The 21,667-nt window shown below is 36.4% G+C and overlaps 1 long non-coding RNA gene across 1 annotated transcript in view; it reads left to right on the top strand.

The window, feature by feature from the left end:
* LOC149535854 (uncharacterized) overlaps positions 1 to 21,667 on the top strand; it is a 136,851-nt gene that overhangs the window by 56,532 nt on the left and 58,652 nt on the right. The gene's annotated exons all lie outside the window — the stretch shown is intronic.

Consider the following 21,667-nt stretch of genomic DNA (forward strand, 5'->3'; position numbering starts at 1 on the left):
GAGATGCTCATGCTTGGGATGTTTTTGGTAAAAAACCTTTTTCACCAAGAAGCAAGATCAAATCGATTTGGTGTTTAAACACCAAAATATGCACCAAAATGCCATGCAAACACCAAATAAAGCCAAATTGATTTGGAATGGAGCAAAAACATGGACAAAAACTAGAGTTATTTGCCTATTTCTTCAAAAATGTGCCCTAGTTTGGAGCTTCCAAAAATGTTTTTTAGCTTGTTGAATCCATTTTGAATGCAAGAAAACTCATTGCCCATCAAAAATGCCTCAAATGGAAAATATTTCATGTAAATCCATCAAGAAAATCTCCACTTATGATCAAAATCGGGTTCTTGGAGGACAAAGACATGAAGTTCTTCAAAATCAGACTTTTTGGAGGCCAAAGTATATATTAAAACATGTCTTAGTATAAAATCAAACCTTTTGGAGTCAAGGACATATTTAAAATGTGCATACAAGTAAAATCACAATTTTTGGAGGAGGATGCATGTTTTAAAATATGCATACAAGAAAAATCAAACCTTTTGGAGGAGGATGCATGTTTTAAAATACATCTCATATTTTAGATGTAAAGGCATAAAAACTTCACTTTTGATGCAGTAGCATCAAAAAGGTCCACTTATGATAGACTTTTGATGTAATGGCATCAAAAAGGTCCACCAAAATAAACTTTATATGCAGTGACATGTAAAATGTGCACTTTTGATAGATTTTACATGTAATTGTATATAAAATGTCCACTTTTGATTACTTTAAGTCATTTAATTCACTTAAATTTATAAAAATGTTACTAAATGGGTTGCAAACAATATTTATCTATCATATTTAAAACTATAACATATAAACATCATTTAAAAAGTAACATTGAAATAAGCATTTGATTTAAAAACCAAAAATTAAACTGGAACTATATAGTTATTAAGTTACTTTAAGTGAAAAATTAAAAAGTAATTCAACTTAAAATTATAACATAAAGTGCACTATAGTCACCTTAAGTTAAAAATTTAAAGTTAAAGTAACTAAAAAACATAACAAAAATTGAATATAAGTTATATTTATCAAAAAGTGAAAGTCAAATTAAAAATATAACATCATATTTTTAATTCATGTTGTTGCACCAAAAAGATCCACTTTTGAGGCACTAAAATTGACATATCTCTTACTGACAACTCTGATTGAGCTCTAGGTTAGACTAAATCAAAGGGAAAAGTGAAAGGCATGACATGAGCAAAACCAAAGGATTAAAAACCAACAAAAACAAACTCAAAAGCAAAGAACATATGATGAAGGCTTCAAAAATTAAGCAAAGGCTCGACAAAAAACAAAACGAAAAAGACTTGACAAAGGCCTTCAGTAAAATGATTTGATATACAGATTGAAATGGATGGATGGATCAACATTAAGCAATTGAATGTCAAATTCAAGCTTAGAGAAATGTGAAACTAGCTTTAAAAAGTTTCGTGTTGTTACCAACATTTTGTGGTGACAAAATGTAGAACAACAAACACTAATAGAAACACTTGGATTGTGGACAATGGAGTGTCTAGCCATATCACCGGATTTAGATATTAGTTTGAAATACTTGAAGGACATTCAATCAAAGAAGTAACTATAGGAGACAACTCCACTTATCTTGTGAAATGAATTGGGATGTGCTTAGTGCATCTGAATTATAGAGTTGACTTGCACTTAAAAAATATCATATTTATTCCTAGAATGAAAAGAAACTTTATCTCTATATCCGGTCTAGCAAATCAAGGATATCATAGTGCTTTTCAAGAAAATAAAGTTTTGTGCTAGTTGAAAAATTCAAACATTAAAAATGTTATTTCTATTATAGTTAGAGAAGGGAGCCTATACAAACTTCGTAATTCCCCAAATCTAGCTCTAAACCTTGAAATTGGGAAAACAATGAGATTTGACATAGAAGACTAGGGAACTTAAATTTTTGAGCTTTACCTTCTATAGAGAAAATTGTAAAAGGCTTACGTAACCTTAAACCTAAACATTAAGGAATATGTAAAGGATGTGCACTAGGAAAGAACCCTAAAAATCCTTTTCATCATTGTGAACATAAATCAAAGAGCATTCTTGAACTCATTTATACTAACCAATGTGGATCCATGTCAGTACCTTCATTATGACGATACTCTTACTACAACATATTTGTGGATGATTATTCTAGAAAAACTTGGACATACTTCCTTAAACTAAAAGAGTCAAATGAAGTTATGTCCAAATTCAAAGAATTCAAAGCCTTAGTTGAAAATTAAATTAGCAAGAAGATAAAGAATCTAAGGTCTAGTAATGGAGGAGAATATATCTATGATTTTTTTTGAAGAATTCTACATATATGTTAGGACTAAGAGAGAGTATACTATACTGTATAATCCTCAACAAAATAGAGTAGCAGAAAGGAAGAATATAACTATTATTGAAGCAACTAAAGCTATGATGCATGATCAAAATATGTTTATAACATTCTAGGCTGAAGTATCCAATACATTTGTATATATTCAAAATAGATGCCCTCAAGCAATTGTAGAAAATATAACACTTGAAGAAGTATTCTCAGGGAACAAACCTAATCTAAGTCACCTAAGGATTTTTTGATTGTCCTGTATATATTCATATTCCTAAGGAGAAAAGAACTAAACTAAAACCCTCAAGAAAGAAAGCCATATTTGTTGGCTATGGTGATTGTTCCAAATCCTATAGAGTTTATGTGCTAGGGACAAGGACAATTGAAATCAATAGAGATGTCAAGTTTGATGAAGATATTGCATGCAAAACTTCTTAAAATATAGAACCTAATGATGATCCCATTTTTGAGGATAATGAAAATACTATGATTGAGAGCAAGAGTTGTACAAAAGATAATGGTACCTAATCCTAAGGATAACTCACTCAATAAGAAAAGACCCTTATGGGAAAGAATAATGATAGAAGAAGACAATGTGGCCCCTGGTGATATCCTTAGAGAAACCAAGAAGCCTAGAAATCATTCATGTTATGTTACACAAATTAGTCCTCAAATTTTGAACCTTCTAATGTTGAAGAGGCCCTAAAATCTCAAGCCTGAAAGGATGCCATGATTGAGGAATATCAATCTATGTTGAAAATTGATGTGTGGGATATTATACTAAGACCTATAGATAAATTAGTTGTTTCCTCAAGATGGTTATTCAAAATAAAATAGGTACCTGACGATAGCATTAAAAAATACAAGACCAGGTTTGTGGCCAAAGGATTTTCATCTAAGGAAGGAATTTAATTACGATGAAACATTTTCTCTTGTTGCTCGTTACACATCTGTCAGAACCACAGTTGCAATAGTTGCATCTAAAGGTTGGAAGGTACATCAGATGTATGTAAAGACAACATTCCTAAACAAAGTCATTAATGAAGAAGTATACCTGGAACAACCAAGAGGGTTTTTATCCATGACAAGAAGGCACATGTGTGCAAACTAAAGAAAGCTCTATATGGTCTTAAGGTATGAGAGGATAGATAAATATCTTGTCAAATTAGGGTACTCAAGAAATGAAGCAGATCCTAACATATACTTCAAGAAATAAGAGGGAGATATGTTAATACTAGTTCTCTATGTTAATTATCTTCTGATAACTGATGAAGACCATCTTATTGTTAAATGTAAGAGAGACCTCATATCTAAATTTGAAATGAAAGATTTAGTTCTTCTACACTACTACTTGGGATTAGAAGTAAGACAAAGGAAGTATACCACTGCCATATTGAACAAATTTGGCATGATGGACTGCAAACCATTATCCACACCTATGGAGACTGATGCAGGAGCATCCAGAGGTATAAGGGCAATCTTGTGTCACCCAAAAAAATGTACTTAGACTTAGTTTCTATTTCATGTCTTTTTATTTTTGGATACCCATTTGGGTCAAATAAAGGTTCCAACTCTCACAGTTCAGCTATCAGTGTGCTAGAAAATCTTGAAAAAATAGGAGCATGCAATTTGGCCATCATTTTGGTGACCTAGAAGGTGTAAATCGGCCAGATGAATGTAATTGTGATTTAGAGCATTCTAGAAAAAGAATCAGGTCAAAAGGCCGCACGGTTTGAAAGTTATTGCAGTTTTTCGAGTTTTGGAGACCTCCTAAGAATGCTTCAAAGTTAGGTTAGGGGCATTAAATGACCTCAAAAAGGATCAAAAAATGGGGGACAAGTGAAGCTCATCCATAGGGCTATAGAGCGCTTCGAGATCTTTCCGAAAATGTAAACGATACGTCAATCAGAGCTACGGTTCAAAAGTTATGCCTCTCGAAAGTTCGGTTACCATTTTTGGATTCTTCTAGATTTGCACCGACTTCTAATGCCACTTCTGGAACCTTCTATTTGGTCGGTGGATGCCTACTAGCACTTTCTAGAATGTACTCCTAGTCCTTAACCCTCTGGGGTCTATTTAAGGAGATTTTTGGCATTGTAAAAGGCAGTTCGGAGTGGAGTTTGAGAGGAGGTACTGAAAGGAGAAATTATCTCCAGATTTATGCTATCGTAAGCCCTTAGGGCATGTCTTGAAGTTTATTTTCTCTGTATTGTTTGTACTAGCTTATTTTCTTAGTTAATACAATTTCCCTTTTCTGTTGTGTCCATTCTGTTCTTGGGAAGTGTCCCCATCAAGTGGTATCAGAGCTGATTTTCCTGAGTGTGTAGACAGAGCGCCGACTGTGAGGCAGTTTGCACCAGGACTGTGTGGTTGTGGGATCGAGTTAGAAGATGCCTCCATGAAGAGAGCGTGGAAGAAGGGCTAGAGCTATTAATCCTGAGGAGGTTAGAGCCCTCTAAAGGCATGTACAAGCATTGCAAGAGGAGCTTTGTAGAGGAGCAAATGTTGCTGCAGGTGACAACAATGAGGATGACAATGAAGAAGAAGTAATAGGACCAGAAGAGGAATTTGACGGGGAAGTTCTGAATCATGCAGAGGAAAGGCTTTTTAGGGCCATTACTAAGTTTGGGAAAAGACCCACAATTGAAGTGGGTGTATTTTCAGGAAATCTGAAACCAGATGAGTTGATCGATTGGATCAATGAACTGGAAGAATACTTTGAGTATGAGGATATCAGGGACCCAGATAGGGTTAAGTTTGCAAAGGCCAAACTGAAAGGCCATTCCAAAATCTAGTGGCAAGAGGTTCAATTGGAAAGAAATAGAAGAGGAAAGGAGAAGATCACAAGGTGGGATCGCATGGTGGACAAATTGAAGAAGCAGTTCATTCCTGTGGACTACGAGCTTGATTTGTTTAAGAAGATGCATGGGTTAAAGAAAGCAGGAAGATCAGTCCAAGAATATACAGAGGAATTTTGCCGACTCTTGATTAGAGCAGGACATGCAGAAGGAAATAAGGAGAAGGTTGCTTGTTATATCAGTGGGTTGCGACCTAGCATCCAGGAGGAATTAAGTCTAGTAAGAATGACTAGCGTTGAAGAGGCATACCAGTTTTCCCTACGAGTTGAAGAGAAGCTGAATAAAAGGTTTGAAGGAAGACAAATAGGGCGCGGTCAAGGAGGAAGGGGAAGTGGTAGATCATTTGGAGGCCGCAATGAAACCCAAAAGAAAAATGAAGATGTGGGTACTAGCAGGAACCAGAGGAATGAGGTTTTCAATTGCTCCCATGATCAAGACTTTGGAAATCAAAGAGGAAGAGGTAGAGGACATGGACAAGGAAGAGGAGGCTTCCATGGTACCTATTTCCATTGCAATGAAGAAGGTCATTGTGCCTTTGAATGCCCTCAACGACAAGGAAGGACAAATAGGAGACCTCCTAAGAATGCTTCAAGTCAGGTTAGGGGCATTAAATGACCTCGAAAAGGGTCAAAAAATGGGGGAAAAGTGAAGCTCATCCATAGGGCTATAGAGCGCTTTGAGAGCTTTCTAAAAATGTAAACGATTCGTCAATCGGAGCTACGGTTCAAAAGTTATGCTTCCCGAAAGTTCGGTTACCATTTCTGGATTCTTCTAGATTTGCACCGACTTCTAACGCCGCTTCTAGAACCTTCTATTTGGTCGATGGATGCCTACTAGCACTTTCTAGAATGTACTTCTAGTCCTTAACCCTCCGGGGTCTATTTAAGGAGATTTCTGGCATTGTAAAAGGCAGTTCGGAGTGGAGTTTGAGAGGAGGTACTGAAAGGAGAAATTATTCCTAGATTTATGCTATTGTAAGCCCTTAGGGCATGTCTTGAAGTTTATTTTCTCTGTATTGTTTGTACTAGCTTATTTTCTCAGTTAATACAATTTCCCTTTTATGTTGTATCCATTCTATTCTTGGGAAGTGTCCCCATCAGAGACAAATCTTCACAAACTCAAAGCTAAGGCACATGAGTCTGAGGCCATTGATCCTACATATTATAGACAGATAATTGTATCATTAATGTACTTAGCAAATAAATGCCTTAATATTTGTTATGCCACAAATGCACTAAGTCAATTTTTGTGTGAATCTAAGATGATTTACCTCATGGAAGAAAAACACATTTTGAGGTACTTGCAAGGCACTGTTGGACTTGGTATGAAATATGACAAAGTTGAGTTACATCTTCATAGATATTCAAATTCTGATTGAGCTAGATATTCCACTAATCAGAAGAGCACTACAAGATGATGTTTTAATCTTGGATATGCAATGATATCCTAGTTTAGTAAGAAGCAATCTTTGGTTGCCTTAAGTTCCACTGAAGTAGACTACATAGCTGCATCCATGGGAGCTCTAGAAGTAGTATGGTTAAGGAAGTGACTGGTTGGGCTTTTTGGGAAGCCTTTAAAACCTACAATTATACATTGTGATAATCAAAGTTGTCTCAAACTCTCACTGAATCTAGTCTTCCATAACACATCAAAGCATATAGAGATACTAGTCCACTACATCAGAGATATGGTAGATAGTGGTGTCATCAAGTTGGAATACATTAGCATTGAAGAGTAGTTTGTCGATATATTCACCAAACCTCTTGCAAAGTTGAAAGTGGAATACTTTAGAGGAAAACTTGGTATGACAAAACTATAATTGTAAATCCTAAGATAATCTCTCATTTTGTGTTACACACACACACAAAACTTTTTCTATTGTTTAAAGAGTTACTATTGTGCACATGTGGTTGTTTATGAAAGGTGGCAATATTTTATTTTATTAGATGTTAGGTCTCTATTGTAAGGTGACAACCTTAACAATAGATTGACATGTTGTCATAGACTTCATTAAATTTGTGTCCCAAAATTTACCAGATAGTGTGATAAAAAATGTATCATGATTGAATTCTATTTTTGTCTTGGGGATGACCCGAAAGTCATGGTACTACTTGTGTCATGTTTTTATTAAGTTAGTGATCCTTTTTCATAATAAGACTATGAGGGCTTGTTGTCCTGTATTGTGCAGGAATTCATGACAATGAAAATAATTATGATAGACTACCGTAGTCCCAAAATGAGCCAAAGAACATAATTCTATGGTATCTTAAGATCAAGATAAATATCTGATAGACTATACCTAGTTATTGTCTTGGAAAGTGCCACATGTCAGATAATTGTGTTAATGATCATTTGAATCTTAGATTGATGGAATCTAGATCATCATTTTGTGAGATAGTCACATCCTTACTTGCTAAGAGGGAATGTTGAATTTGTAACATTTGTCAGATATTCAATATCTAGTTATTGCTCAGAAAGAACATGAGATACTCATAGACATATACATGTATGTATATGTATATATATTCTTATATATATACATATATACACATATATGTACTTATGAAGAGAGAGTATTAAAATTGATTATACAAAATGATTCGATCTGGTAAATTCTCTATCAAAATGCAATGATCATGCTATTTGTGTAAGTCATGGAGATGGTTCTATTACTCACAATTTTCCATTAATCATGAGTTACATTATTATGTTATCATCAGTCTTGTTGTCTCTTGATTTGACAAGATTTTAAAAACCTTATGAAAATGCAAGAAATACCTAGGAATTAACTAAAAACCATAATGGGTATTCAGAGCAAATCAATATGACCAACTACTAAGACCTTTCAATCTTCTCCCCTTTGAATTCTGCAAGATTTAGGTGAGCGTATCTTGGAATTTATTATTCTTCTCCTCAACAACTATATGCAACATAAATTCCAGCATAACAGATGGATTTGCCTTTAACTCTTCTAATTCAAAGATTGTAAAGGGATGGAAAACAACTAATTCTTCAAACCATAAGAATCCATGAATCAAGCATGGGCTAACTTTTCAAATCTACAAACAATGAAGATCTAAAAGATTTGACTTATGAATTTTGTACCATATAGCTTATCTAGTTTCTACAACTTGTTATATGATCAGTGCTTTATCCACTGGGTTATTTACTCACAAAATTGATACACGACTTCAGATCTATCTTCTCACTTTGTGAAGAAGGAATCAATACTCAATCTAAAATCTCATTCTTATCAAAATCTTTCCATGAAACTCTCAATTCTCTTAATTCATATCAAGCATGTACACAATCAATTTGGTTATCGACAAGACAAAAAATAAATAAAATCTAAATGAATTACAATTGGAGTTCAATAACTCTATTACCAAATCTCAAAAAATTGGAAGTATTAGAGACGAGACAAAATTCAAATTGAGTCACCAACATATGTGCTATTTGTACTATTTTTCTTGAAAACATACAATTCAGTATCATTTTTCATGAGAATAACTCATAAATAGATTCAACACTTCTTATTTTTAGCTTTCATTAAAGAAACCCTAGGTAATGACACTATACAGTAATGGACCGACCAGAATATGAGATAGAACATTTATTTCATAAAATTTCAAAACATTCTCTAGCCTTGGGAACTCACATATATAGGTGAGCTACAAAAAGCTTCAAGCTTAGAGAGAAAGGACACTTGTCTTCTAATAAAGTACAAAACATTGTTACATAAGGGACAAGATGTCATCATTGTCAATTTCATAGGACATTTTCTTTTAAATAAAGATACATCTGACATTTTACATGATTTGAAAACAATTCCATAATTTGTCACATAAGTATACCCATAGTGGATGAACCACAAAAATAAGATATCCTATTTTAATAACTAGTTCCTTCTCTTTTGATAATCATTACCCACATGTAGCCTAATTATCCTTTGTCTCTAATGGGACATAAGCTCCTTTAGTTTCACCCTAATTAGCCTCACCAATTGCCACCTGCATATTCTCCTCTTTTGTCTCTTTTGTTGGTTGTGGGGTTGTTCCTTTTTCCTCTTGCTCTTGTACTTTTTCTTCTGCCTCCACTTGTGGGTCCTTTTCTGTTGAGCCATACTTTATCAACCATTCGTTAAAAATAGTATCATTTGGCCAATCAAATTCAATAATCTCCTTTTCCTTCATCATAACACTCTTCCATATTTTCCCTAACCCCTTAATCCCGAGCCTAAAAGAATCAAATAATATTTGGACATCTATGATTTCTTCAACTATTCTTGCAAATAAAATAGTATCCTCCTTGTTTATTATATCATTCATTTGTGAGACCAAGGTTTCCTTTAATTCATTTTCCCATGTTTCTTTAGGCTTAATACAAGTAATACGATTGATAACATGAGGGAAAAGATCAAAATTCTTATTAGCATACCTAGAGAAACAACCCTTCATCTTCCTCTACCAAATTTCTCTTTTTATGTCAAATATAATTAATCTAGTTACTAGAAGATGTGCCTTCTCTATATTGTCTTTCAATTGTAGATCTTCTTCAATGGCCAAGAAAAAGTCATCAAACTTATGCTCTCTATGGATCCACTTATCCAAGATTTTTCTTAGCATAACTTCATTTTGGTTTATTGTAGCTCACATATTTACCAATTTGGACATTCTAAAATGAAAGAATTGTTGGAAACTACAATTGGAACAATTGTTATGTTGTCATTGATGTCAAACTTATTGGTGAGACTGTTCATTATCTGATTTAAGTGTCATATCTATTTGATTGATGAAGACGAATTGAGAAGTTGGTCATAACAAAGACACCTAGACGAAAGGTTTAGTTATGAAGAGGGAACTACAAATGGACACTTGACTAGTTAGACTTTGAAAAAAAAAATTGATTGTTCAATCATGCTACAAGTGGAGAAGATAGTTATACTAAAGTCTTGAAGAAGTGATCAAAGATAGACCAAATGCACAGGCTTGATCGAGCAACATAACATAAGATTAAGGAACTTGCAAGACATGCCGAGTGATGCTAGTGTCGACCGAGCCACATTAAGCGCCAAGAAGATATAGTGTTGACCAAATGATAGTATATGTGTCATTCAAGAAATCCAATAGTGAGTGAATAACCTAGTGATGACTGAGTGTCAAAATAGTGTTGGCTGAGGGATAATATTTTGACAGTTTATGAGAAATTGTAATTTCCAACCGATAGAGTTAATTTCTTGGGATATGGAAAGTGTGTTAAAGATAAGGATGGATGACCTAGAACATTTAAATCAATAGAAACCTTGTTTATGTGTTTCTATATAAAGATTTAAGGATATGTTTGGAGAAATTTCTAGAACAGAAAAGAGGAGATAAAATGTTGGATGGATTTGATGAATCTAACCTAACCCTAAGATCTATAGTGGTGTTTAAGAAAAAAAGTGTCAAAATTGCCTATTTAAGAAGGTACAAGAACTAACTTTCAATGTAGTTGAAGGTTGGAGTAGTTGTTGATGCTATTGATTGGCAAAATTGAGCAGAAGGCTAAGAAGAGTTAAGAAGAGGAGAAGTATGATTGCTTGAAGGGTTTTAACATGAATCAAAATTTGAGATGACAATGAAGGCCAATTAGTGGATCAACATTTGAGTTGAACTGAGATCTATAATTGTGAAGGGAGTTGTACTTGATAGATCAAATTTTTTTATTTTGATTAAGTAAAAGCAAGTTTTAAGAACCCAAAACCTTTTTACAAAAGGACAATCTAGAAATAGATAGAGCATTAAGAAGCATAAATGAAATAGGCCTCCAAAAAGAATACAAAAGAGGTCACAAACATAATTGCTGAAAAAATAGCAAAGAGACAACACTAAAACAATAAAAAGATAGCACAAAAGATAGTAAAGAACCAACTACATGGCCTTAATCAGGTCCAGGGCTTGATTAGCTAGAATCTATATGTTTTCTACCATACCCTTCACCTTGTCCTTCTTGCTCGTGTCATCGATCTTCTTAGAATGGGCCCTATTGCATTTGCTGGGACCTTGGTTATCAATTGCCTGAGGAGAATCCTGGCCTTTGTCCATATCCAATTTCTCCCATAGAGTAGACACATTATCAGCCATTTTTTTTATTAGCTTCTCAAGGTTACACATCTTAGCTTCCATCAAAGTGACCTTACCCTAGTTTGCATTGAAGTCTCTGTCAATAGCCCTGTTCTTGGCCTTCAATTGCAGAATCTTTTGCATAAGATTTTTAACACCCTCGACACTCCCAACCACCTCCATAAGCCTGTTAATATGTTGGCTAAGGGTGCACTCACCACGTGTAATTTTACTAGCATGCATGACTTCCTTCTTGAGGTCTTGCATGTCTTTGCCAAGTCTGCATTTGGCTCTTCATGACCCCAATGTCTTTCAATATAGCTCCCGAGTTACTATATATCCCTTTCAAAGACCTAGGGGTACCTATATACCTATCCACCCAATCAGCATGTATCCCTTATTCTTGGGAGTCCTCATATCTCGACTCTCCTTTATCTCCTAAATCCTTTTCAAGGTGTCTGGACAGGTATCTTTTCTTCTCCAGTCATCGAGCTAGGGTCTCATCATCATCTAAAGAGGAAGAAGCCCTCATCCCTAGACTTTCCTTAACCCTCTGTCCTTTACTCTTAGATTTCTTCTTATAATCCCTTACCAAATCCTCCACAAAATCACTCTCCTTCTCAGAATCAGAGTGACCCGCAACTCTTCTTTTCTTGTTAGACCTATTCCTAGATCCCTTAACCACATTAACCTCACCCCCTTCAGCCTCATCCTAGGTTTCCGAGTCATAACCATTATCTTGGGCACTCCCTTCTATTTCATAATCTGCATCTTTAATACGACCCTTGCTCCTCACAATTCTTTTGGCCTTTAAAACATTCAAAATGAGCACCATGAGACCCTCATGGAAGACATGTTCGCCATTTGGGTCTTTTTGTAAAGCTTGAATAGAGATAGTAAGTGATTGCTTCAGATAGTAAGGGAAATTAATTTTAACATTGTGCCTAAAGTGGTTGGTCAGCATGAAGTGGTAGCCATAAAATTTGGTAAATCTCCCATCCAAAGTTAAATACTCCATGATAAAAAATAGGACGAAATGCCATGGATGAGAGACAGAAGTCGGGTTGATGTAAGACTTACCAATTTTAACTAGATGACTCTTCTCAAGCTTTGAGTTGACAAACTCTTCAACGACTCTATCAGATAATTTTTACTCCCTATAGAATTTGAGAACCTCAAGCTCCAAGCCCATAGCCTCAACAATCACCTCCTCTGTTATCTCCATGCGATGGTTGCCCACCGTGATTGAGCCCTCTTTCCAAGTTTTGATAAATTGTTGCATGATGTCGGGATTTCTGCCATTTAGCCTCTCCATAAACCCAGTGAAATTACCCCTTCTTAAAATTTTCCACACCTCTTCCTTCTTCATCCACTCAATGAAGCTCCTTGGTTCAACTCGTTTCCTCTTTCCACCCATTTGCAAAGCACCTAAAATCACATAATTCTTCATCTGCAACTCCCAAATAAAGAAGGCCTCACAAATGACAGTGAGCAAAATAGCAATACAGACCCAAAATTCATGCAAGGTTTTACATAAATCGTTGGGAATTAAAAGACAAAACCCGCGGTTACATAACTTTACATCATACCCCCATACTGACATAGTCATAATTTAAAAGCCTTTTGTGATGACCTCCATTTATCATTATGGAAAATAAGTCAAGCCTCCAGTGGTAAGGGGTCATGAGTATCCTAAATGATAGTTTGATCATTTCTGCATGCCACATTTGTTGCCTAGTTAACCGTCCCATTGGCCTCTCTGAAGTTATGGGAAATAACACATATTTCAAAAGAATTAATAATTTGAATAGACTCATAAATTATATTACTAATTGTCCATGAAGGTGTAGTTTTTTTACTAAGACAATTAATAATATTGAGTGAATCCCCTTCTAACTAGATCTTATTCAAGTTCAACTTTTTTACATATAGAAGACCATGGAGAGCAACCGAGGCTTCAGCAACGTGATTAGTTTGAAAACCAATTGGAATAGCCAAGCTTCCCACATTATCCCTATTGGAATTCCTAATCACAATACCACACCCTACTTTTTTGGAGTTACCTTTCGAAGCTCCATCAAAGTTAATCTTGTACCGATTGTTAGGAGGGCAATCCCATCTAGCGTGATCCCTAGGATTTAGTCTCTGATCACCCATAGTCTCAATCTTTAAATTCCAATTGAGGAGAACAATAGTATCCCAATAATTACAAGATTGTTGTTTTGGTGCTATATTTTTGATGTTCTCAATCAAAAGAGTCTTTATTTTATGGAAAACCTGCACCGGGCTGGATTCGACATCTTTGAAGATTCTGTCATTACGCTCCTTCTAGATACCCCATCCAACATACGATAGAATAAAATCCCACAATTTACCAATCAAAGAATTATTTGAAGGAGCCTTCTATTTAATAAAGAACAACTGAAGATTGGGAGGGAAAACCAATTCAACCTTCAATAAGTTAAATATATAATCCCAAATCTTCACAGAAAAAGGGCAGTGGAAGGTAATATGATCAACTGATTCCCCATCATTCTTGCAAAGTACACATCTATTGATAATAATAATCCCATGCCTTTTAAGGTTATCCAGAGTAAGAACTTTATTTTGCAATAGGATCCAGAAGAAAATGTTGACCTTGGGTGTCATACCCTTCATCCACACCTTTGCCCAACACGGTTCATCATGGTTATCAAAAGAATCAACATAGGTAGAGGCAACAAAAAAACACCATTAGGTTCATTTCCCCATATGAGATCATCCTCCTTTTGGTTTAAGAAAAAAGCATTTAGGCTCTTTCTTAGTTCTACCAAATTGGGATCCAGTCTAAATAGATCCACCCATTCATTTTCTATCCAATAGTCTGCCACAAGAGAACCAAACTGGGTCTTACACAACTCCATCTACCTGTTCCATCTTGGGTCATCACACAGGGGGTGGTCCAAATCCCAAACATCTTCCCAAAAAAGAACTCTTCTTCCATTGCCAACCTTCCATTTTATCCCTTTTCTGATAATATTTTTAAGCTTTTGAGAATTTTTCCAAATCATTGACCCCCCTTGTTCCACATTACTATTAAGGAAATGGTAAAGGTCAAGGTTCTCAAAATTTTATTTATCATTCCAGATATTCTTCCATTCCCCATTCTCTTTATGCCATTGCCATAACAATTTTGCCATTAAAAAATCATTCATGGAAGAAACCCTTCGTAGCCCAAGACCTCCCTTCTTATAAGGCATACAAAGATTTTCCCAAGCAATGAGAGGGAGTCTTTTTTATTCTTCACGCCCATCCATAAGAAAGTTTTTTGGATCTTTTCAATAGCGAGGGCATATTTTCTAGGAATTTTAAAAAGACTCAAAGCATACAGCGGGACACTTTGCAAAATAGATTTGATAACAACAACCTTACCTACCTAGCTGAGTAAAGATCCCTTCTAGCCCTCAAGTTTGGTGTGAATTTTGTCAATTAAAGAGTTCTAGAAATTGTTAGGAGGAGATAAACCCATAGGTAAACCCACATAAGAGTCAAGAAAGGAACCAATCTCACAGCCAATAATCTTTTTGATCTTCAATCGCCTTTCCATATTAACATTCATGAAGTAAATCAGACTCTTATTCTAGTTAATAAGTTGACCAGTAGCAAAACCATAATCCACCAAAGCCTTCTTTAAAATCCTAGCATTCTTCATCAAGGCTTCTCCCATAACAATAGAATCATCAACGAATTGTTGATGGGAGCAGACTAAAGCCAAAGAAGAAGGATGAAGGCCTATAAAGTCTCCTTTAAGAACCAAACCATCAACAAATCTTCCCAAACATTTAGCTAAAATGATAAAAAGAATAGGGGAAGTAGGGTCACCTTGTCTTAGACCCCTAGAAGCCTTGAAGAGAGAGGAAGGGGAACCATTCACGAGCACCGAGAAAGAAGCCGATGACACCAGTATAAAAATGAGATCCTGAAATCTCTTACTAAAGCTAAAAGCCTCCAAAACCCGAAGGAGAAAGTGCCAATCCACTTTGTCATAGGATTTAGAAAGATCTAGCTTGAGAAAAAAAACCTTCCTTCTTACACACCGAAAGGGAATGGATATTTTCGTGCATTGTAATAATGGAGTCCACTATTTGCCTACCAGGAACAAACCCATTTTGCTGACTAGAAATAATGTGAGGCAAAAGAGTCATAATCCTTAGCATAAGAACCTTGGAAATAATCTTATAAAAAGAGTTACATAGACTAATGGGTCTGAACAAGTCCATACTATTAGCTCTAGGCTTTTTAGGAATAAGAGCAAGGAATGTGCCATTCAACTCTTTAAGGATATTCCTGGACCCAAAAAATTCCTTCACCCCATTGCAAATGTCTATTCCAGTAATATGTCAGTACTTATGAAAGAAAAAGAGCAGGAATCCATCAAGACCGGGGGCTTTGTCTCCTTCAAAGGAAAAAACAGCATGAGAAATCTCAACATTCGAGGGAATAGAAGTGAGAAACAGATTTTGGTCCTCAAAGACATAGGAAGGGATGCACTCAAGAAAAGACTCGTGTTTATCTAGATCGAGATTGGATTCTTGTAACATAGATTTGAATAAGCCCACTACCTCCCTTTTAATAATCTCTTCATTATCTGTTGATCCCTTATCTGTTTTAACTCTGCAAATTCTATTTTCCATCCTGTGCTTGAGAGTAGTCACATGGAAGAACTTAGTATTATGATCACCTTCCTTAACGAAGGCCTTTCTAGAGTGCTGTAATTCAAACTATTTACCACTTTCCTCTTCCCTAGAAAAGGTCTCATAACCCTCCATTTGAATCTTATCTTGAATATCTTTAAGTTCCTCCATAATCTTATTTTTGTTTTCAAAGATATTACCAAAAGTTATTTTATTCCAAATTTTAATCTTTTTCTTAACATTCTTCAGTTTTGTAGCAACTTTAAACATTATTGTACCTTCAACTTGAATGTCCCACCACTCCTTGATAAGGGTCTCCAAACTCGGATGATGAGTCCACATTTTTTCAAACCTGAAAGGGAAGTTCTTATGGTAATTAATCTTATCAACAACCAAAAAAATAGGGTAATGATCAGAACCCATCCTTACTTGAGCACTAAGGTTACATTTATACATAAGGAGCCAGTCATTACTAATGAGAGCACAATCCAACCTGACCTGAATAAAATCATTACCAACCCTCTTGTTCTTCTAGGTATACTCAATACCATGTAAATCAATATCATTAAGAATGTGCTAATCAATAAACTCCATTAAATCAATCTTGTTATCCAGCTGGGTCTGGCTCCCTCCCCATTTTTCATTTTCTTTAAGCAGAGTATTGAAATCCCCAATAACAATCCAATTGTCATACTCAAAAGACTTCCTCTGATTAGAAATTTCAGCCCATAATGCCTTCCTTCCCCGTTTAGTATTGGGAGCATAAACATTGGTGAGGATCTAGCAAAAATTATCTTTGGAATTATTAAATCTAACATTCATAAAATTAGAGTTTTGAAAAATGATCTACCCTTGAATCCATCTATTAGACCAAAAAATAGCTAAACCTCTTTAAGCTCCCACTAGATCATTCCCAATAATCTTTCCACTCTTAAACTTTGGGAGACTTTCCACCTTGTCTTTTAGAATCTTAGTTTCTTGAATAACCAAAACATCCGGCCTATTATCTTTGATCATATTCTTCAAAATATCTTGTTTGTGAGGGTTATTTAACCCTCAAATATTCCATGAGATAATCTTCATAATTTATGAATTTTTTTTGCTTCCAAGATAGTTCTCTGACTACCATCGGCGATGCTTATGATGGTCTTAGCTGTTCTCTTCTGCTGGTTAGAAGGGCTACCAACTGGAGAAAGGGAAGATCCAACATCCCCATTCTTACGAGATACCCTAAGAGGCTTACCTTCTAGTCTATTCTGCAAGACATCCCCTGTTAGCTTGGGGCCTCTCTTCATGTTCTTAAGAGGTACCTGCTCAACCTTCTCCCCTTCATTCTTCCTATTCTTGTTTTTGCCTTTTTTGTTTTTTTTTCCTCATCATGGACCATTTAGCAATAGAGGCATCCTCCTCCCACTGATCTTCCTCCTCATGTGACACAGAGAGAAAGTCCTCAACTTCTCCACTGAAAAAATTTCTTTTCTTAGACAAATCCATCATAGGGAGATCTAAAGGAAGAGCCGAAACCTGCTGGGCACCCTCTTTAGCATGATCCTTACCATCCTTGGGGATAACATCTTGACCAACTAGGGTCATATTTAGACTATCTCTATTATGGTCATCTAGTTGTTCTTGAGCAATACACTCCAGATCATTCACCATGGCTTCCACAAGAGCCTGCCTAGTAGGGCTATCCTCCCCATCCTTAAGACTAGCATTCTTATCAGCAGGAGTAATCTTCAAGACATCTAAATTAGGAATTAGTGTCCCAATCTGAGCATGAATCTCAACACCTTTCTTCATTACCATAGAAGAATCCTTCTCAGAATGACCAGCCTCCGAGACACTAGCAACCACTCCATTAGTCTTGGCTGATTCACCAATAGTCTTAGCAGTCCCTACATCCTTGATCTGATCCTTAGAGGTAGTGTTCCCGTCTAGAATAACCCCTCCTCTCAATGAAGATCCAACATCCCTATCCACAACCTTCCCTTGCCATACTTTTTTACCCTTTTTGGACTTCTCTCTTAGAGAAGGGCATTTTTAGCCCAATGCCCTACTTTTTTACAATGAAAGCAAACAAAAGGGAATGACTCAAACTCAATGCGTTGATCCCATATGCCTAGCTTGGATTTTAACGAGATAGATTCAGGCATATCCACTCCTTGAGTAACTCCAACACAAAATCTAGCATAGTTCATCCTTTTTCGAGATACTGTCACTAGATCTAATGAAAGAAGCTAACCAAAGGTGTTGGCTATACCTTGAAAAACATTTTCAACCCAAAACTCGAGGGGGAGGCCAAGTAAACGAACCCATATAGGGGCTTGGATAGCAGAGTCATCCATAGCATAAAGATTAGGAGACCATTTCTAGAGAACTAAGGTATGCCTCCCCATCACCCAAGGGCTACTATAAAGAATGTCTCATTTGTCCTCATCATAGGAAAAGTAAAAAGAGAGACACCCTTTAGCCATCGTAGAGATATCAACCTGACCTTTCAAACTCCATTTCTTACGCACAAAACTCCTTACATCATTAATGTTAGGTCTAGCCCCAATAAACCTCCCAACTAGAGTAGTATCCGTGCTTGAAATGTTTTTATCAATGATTTGGTCAGGGATTTCAATAGAAAACTTACCTTTATCTTTTTCTGACATATCTTTAACTGGTGGAAAGCAAGATTTTCCTGTAGGTTGTACTTCGAATTGGCTCGACCATTTTTAAATCGATTTCAACCCTTCACCTAAGTCCTCCAAAATCCCGCCCTCTCCTGGGTCCTCCAACATACCTCCATCCTTAGCATCCCTTGAGCCTATGGAATCACCTGGTGTTGTGGACACTGATCCCAGACTTGGTGCAGATCTCGTAGATTTCAAAATTCCTTTCCCGCCTGATCCCTTCCCACCTCTGCTACTCACCATCCTTCCCCATGCACCAAGTGAGTTGACTGATAAAAAACTGTTGTTACTCTCTAACCATTGTATTAGTATTTAAATCCTTTAATCAAGCTTGACCTAATAGTCATATGTAAATCCTTTAATCAAGGCGGCACTCTAATAGGAAGTTCTAAAGTCCTCTAACAAGGCCACTCTGAACAGGGTAATTAAATCCTTTAACAAGGTCACATTTAACAGTGTGTTTTGTAACTTTTAACATGGTTGGATCCTAATAGAGCTCACTTTAGAAGAGTGAAAAGTTTGGTGACATGTTATTGGTGGTTTTTTCCCAAATTGGGTTTTTGTGTTAAATCTTAGTGTCAAACTTGTGTGGATGTTATTTGTAGCGATTCATTGTTAATTTTTAAATTCTACAAGTTTGTTATATTTAGGATAGTGGACTAGTAGTTGATGTTACTGAAAGTTTACTATAGAGAGTGAGCTAATGAATGATAAGATCTAAAATTGTTTAAGTGTTTGTTTGTTCAATTAGTACATCTGGACCTTGGATAACTAATTCACCCCCCTCTTAGTTATTGTAAACATTCTAACAAGAATGCCCAATTAACTTGGTCAACTAAAAATAGAAGTGTATCTCTGATTTTATCTTCATATCTTTGTAACACTTCTAATTTGTTAGAATCTGAAAAGATTAATAACCCAGAAAACTAGTGCAAAGAGTAAATATCTAAACTATGAATGCAAATGATACAAAATCAAAATAGCATCATAGAGTTAGTCTCCAAGAGAGTAATGCAAATGCTGGAAGCAAAATAGCATTAAGAAGATGCAAAAACAAGAGATGCAAATACAAGCCAGGTAGCATGCTTATATAGGCTAGGAAGAGGGAGGAGGTGGCAATACCAGCCAATGAGGAGCAACCATCTATTGGACTAAAGATAGCAAAGTATCTTCCCAAGATAGCTAATGGATGCTCACATGTAGGAAGGTGACACCTCACAACCATTCACCTAATAAGACATGCTTTATTAACCTAAGCGAGATTATTAAAAGTGTAGGAAAAACCTATCAAAATAGGAAAAATAAAAAACTACACTAACACCCCCCCATAAGCGAAGCTTAGGTGGATGTAGAAATGGGTCCCGGCAAGTCAAGCCTGATGAGGTACCCATGTACATAAAATTTCCCCAAAAGAGAGAGAAAAGAGACTCCCCAAAGAAAATTAGGACTCCAAGTGAGAGGAAGAGGCCCCCCCAAAAGATGTAGACCTCCAGCAAAGCTTGCAAATTTTGTCCGGTAGATCCACTTGCATCGAACAAGTTTTCTTCCCTTAGGAAAAAGGACAAGATCCCAAGTGTGGTTCCTCATCAAGGAACTATACTCTTCCTGCATAGTTGTATCCCACTCAAAAATACCAGAAGCCTCATGAAAGGACTGTGGATTTGAGGCAGTAGCAATGAAGATATGTAGAGCATCCTGGAATTGTGAACGAGTTTGCTTGGTGTCTGATGGATCCCCAACCCAATCACCTGTAAACTGCAAGGTTTGTCTAGCCCAAAGTGGACCAGAAGATGGAGAATCTAGAGGAGAATCATCAACTTGTGAATGATGACTAGGAGAGGAAGGAGGTGAGTCCTCTGAATCACTCTCTGCATCAAAAGTGGAGGTAGAAGACTGCTCAAGTGAATATGACCCATCAGAAGATCTATCATGTATTCTAAGTGACTCCAATGTCAAAGTAGAAGGCAACCCTATGACCATGCTCTGCTGGTTAAGCCGATGCAAGTAGTGGAAGCTAAGATGGCCAAACTGCTCATGCCATAATCTGCTCACATTATTAGAGTGAATGAGTGAAATAGTCAAAGGAGGATCAGGAACAAAGTGAGAAAACATATAGAGTCGTGACTGATGATCTGCTCTCCCAACTGCAACTGTAGAATCAATGTGCAACTCACATATCTCCACTGAATCAGGAGTGAACTCAACCCGCTTGCCTAAACCTGTGTGAGTGATCTGGTGTACCGATAGGAGATTAGTTGACAATGAGGGTACATAAGGAACATCATGGAATGTGCCATCCCCCGCATCAACAGACCCTCTCCCACACACCTCAATAGGAGTGTTGTCACCCATCAACATAAAAGGCATAGTACATTGCTCCAAGGATGCAATTTCTTCCTTAGATGAAGCCATGTGGTGTGAAGCACCTGAATCAAGAACCCAAGTGGATGGTGAGGAAGCAACTGCAAAAAGGGCCTTGCCCTTTCCTTTCCCCTTGCTGTTTTCTTTTTCTTTGTTAGACCCTTCATTAGAACTTTGTTTGATAGACTCAGGAACACTGATATTATTCTTCTCAAGAATGTATGTCAAGTGATCAAGTTGTTTCTGCAAACATTTATGTTCATCATGACCAGGTCTTTTACAATAAGCACATTTGACCTTTTCTTTCTTAGGTTTATCGCCCTTGGAAGATGGTGTATCAATAGTTGCTTTTGAAGAAACTGGCATCTGATCCTTCTTCTCCTCGCTATTCTTTTGTTTCTTGTCCTTACTATTGTTGTTACTACTTTGTCCTTGTTGTTCTTTTGTGCCTTGGTTGGCAGCCAAGGCATGTGACTTAGAGGACTTAAGAATTCCCATCTGGATTAGCTTGTCTTGTTCTCGAGTGAGATTGATAGAAAAATCATCTAAAGATGGCATGGTGAATTGAGTACCAAGTGCACCCTTAGTAGCATAGAAGGTAAAGACAAACGCAGAATATTCT

This window comes from Cupressus sempervirens, chromosome 10, assembly GCF_028749045.1.
Source record: "Cupressus sempervirens isolate cs-2001-9-10 chromosome 10, ASM2874904v1, whole genome shotgun sequence".
Taxonomy (NCBI): Eukaryota; Viridiplantae; Streptophyta; class Pinopsida; order Cupressales; family Cupressaceae; genus Cupressus; species Cupressus sempervirens.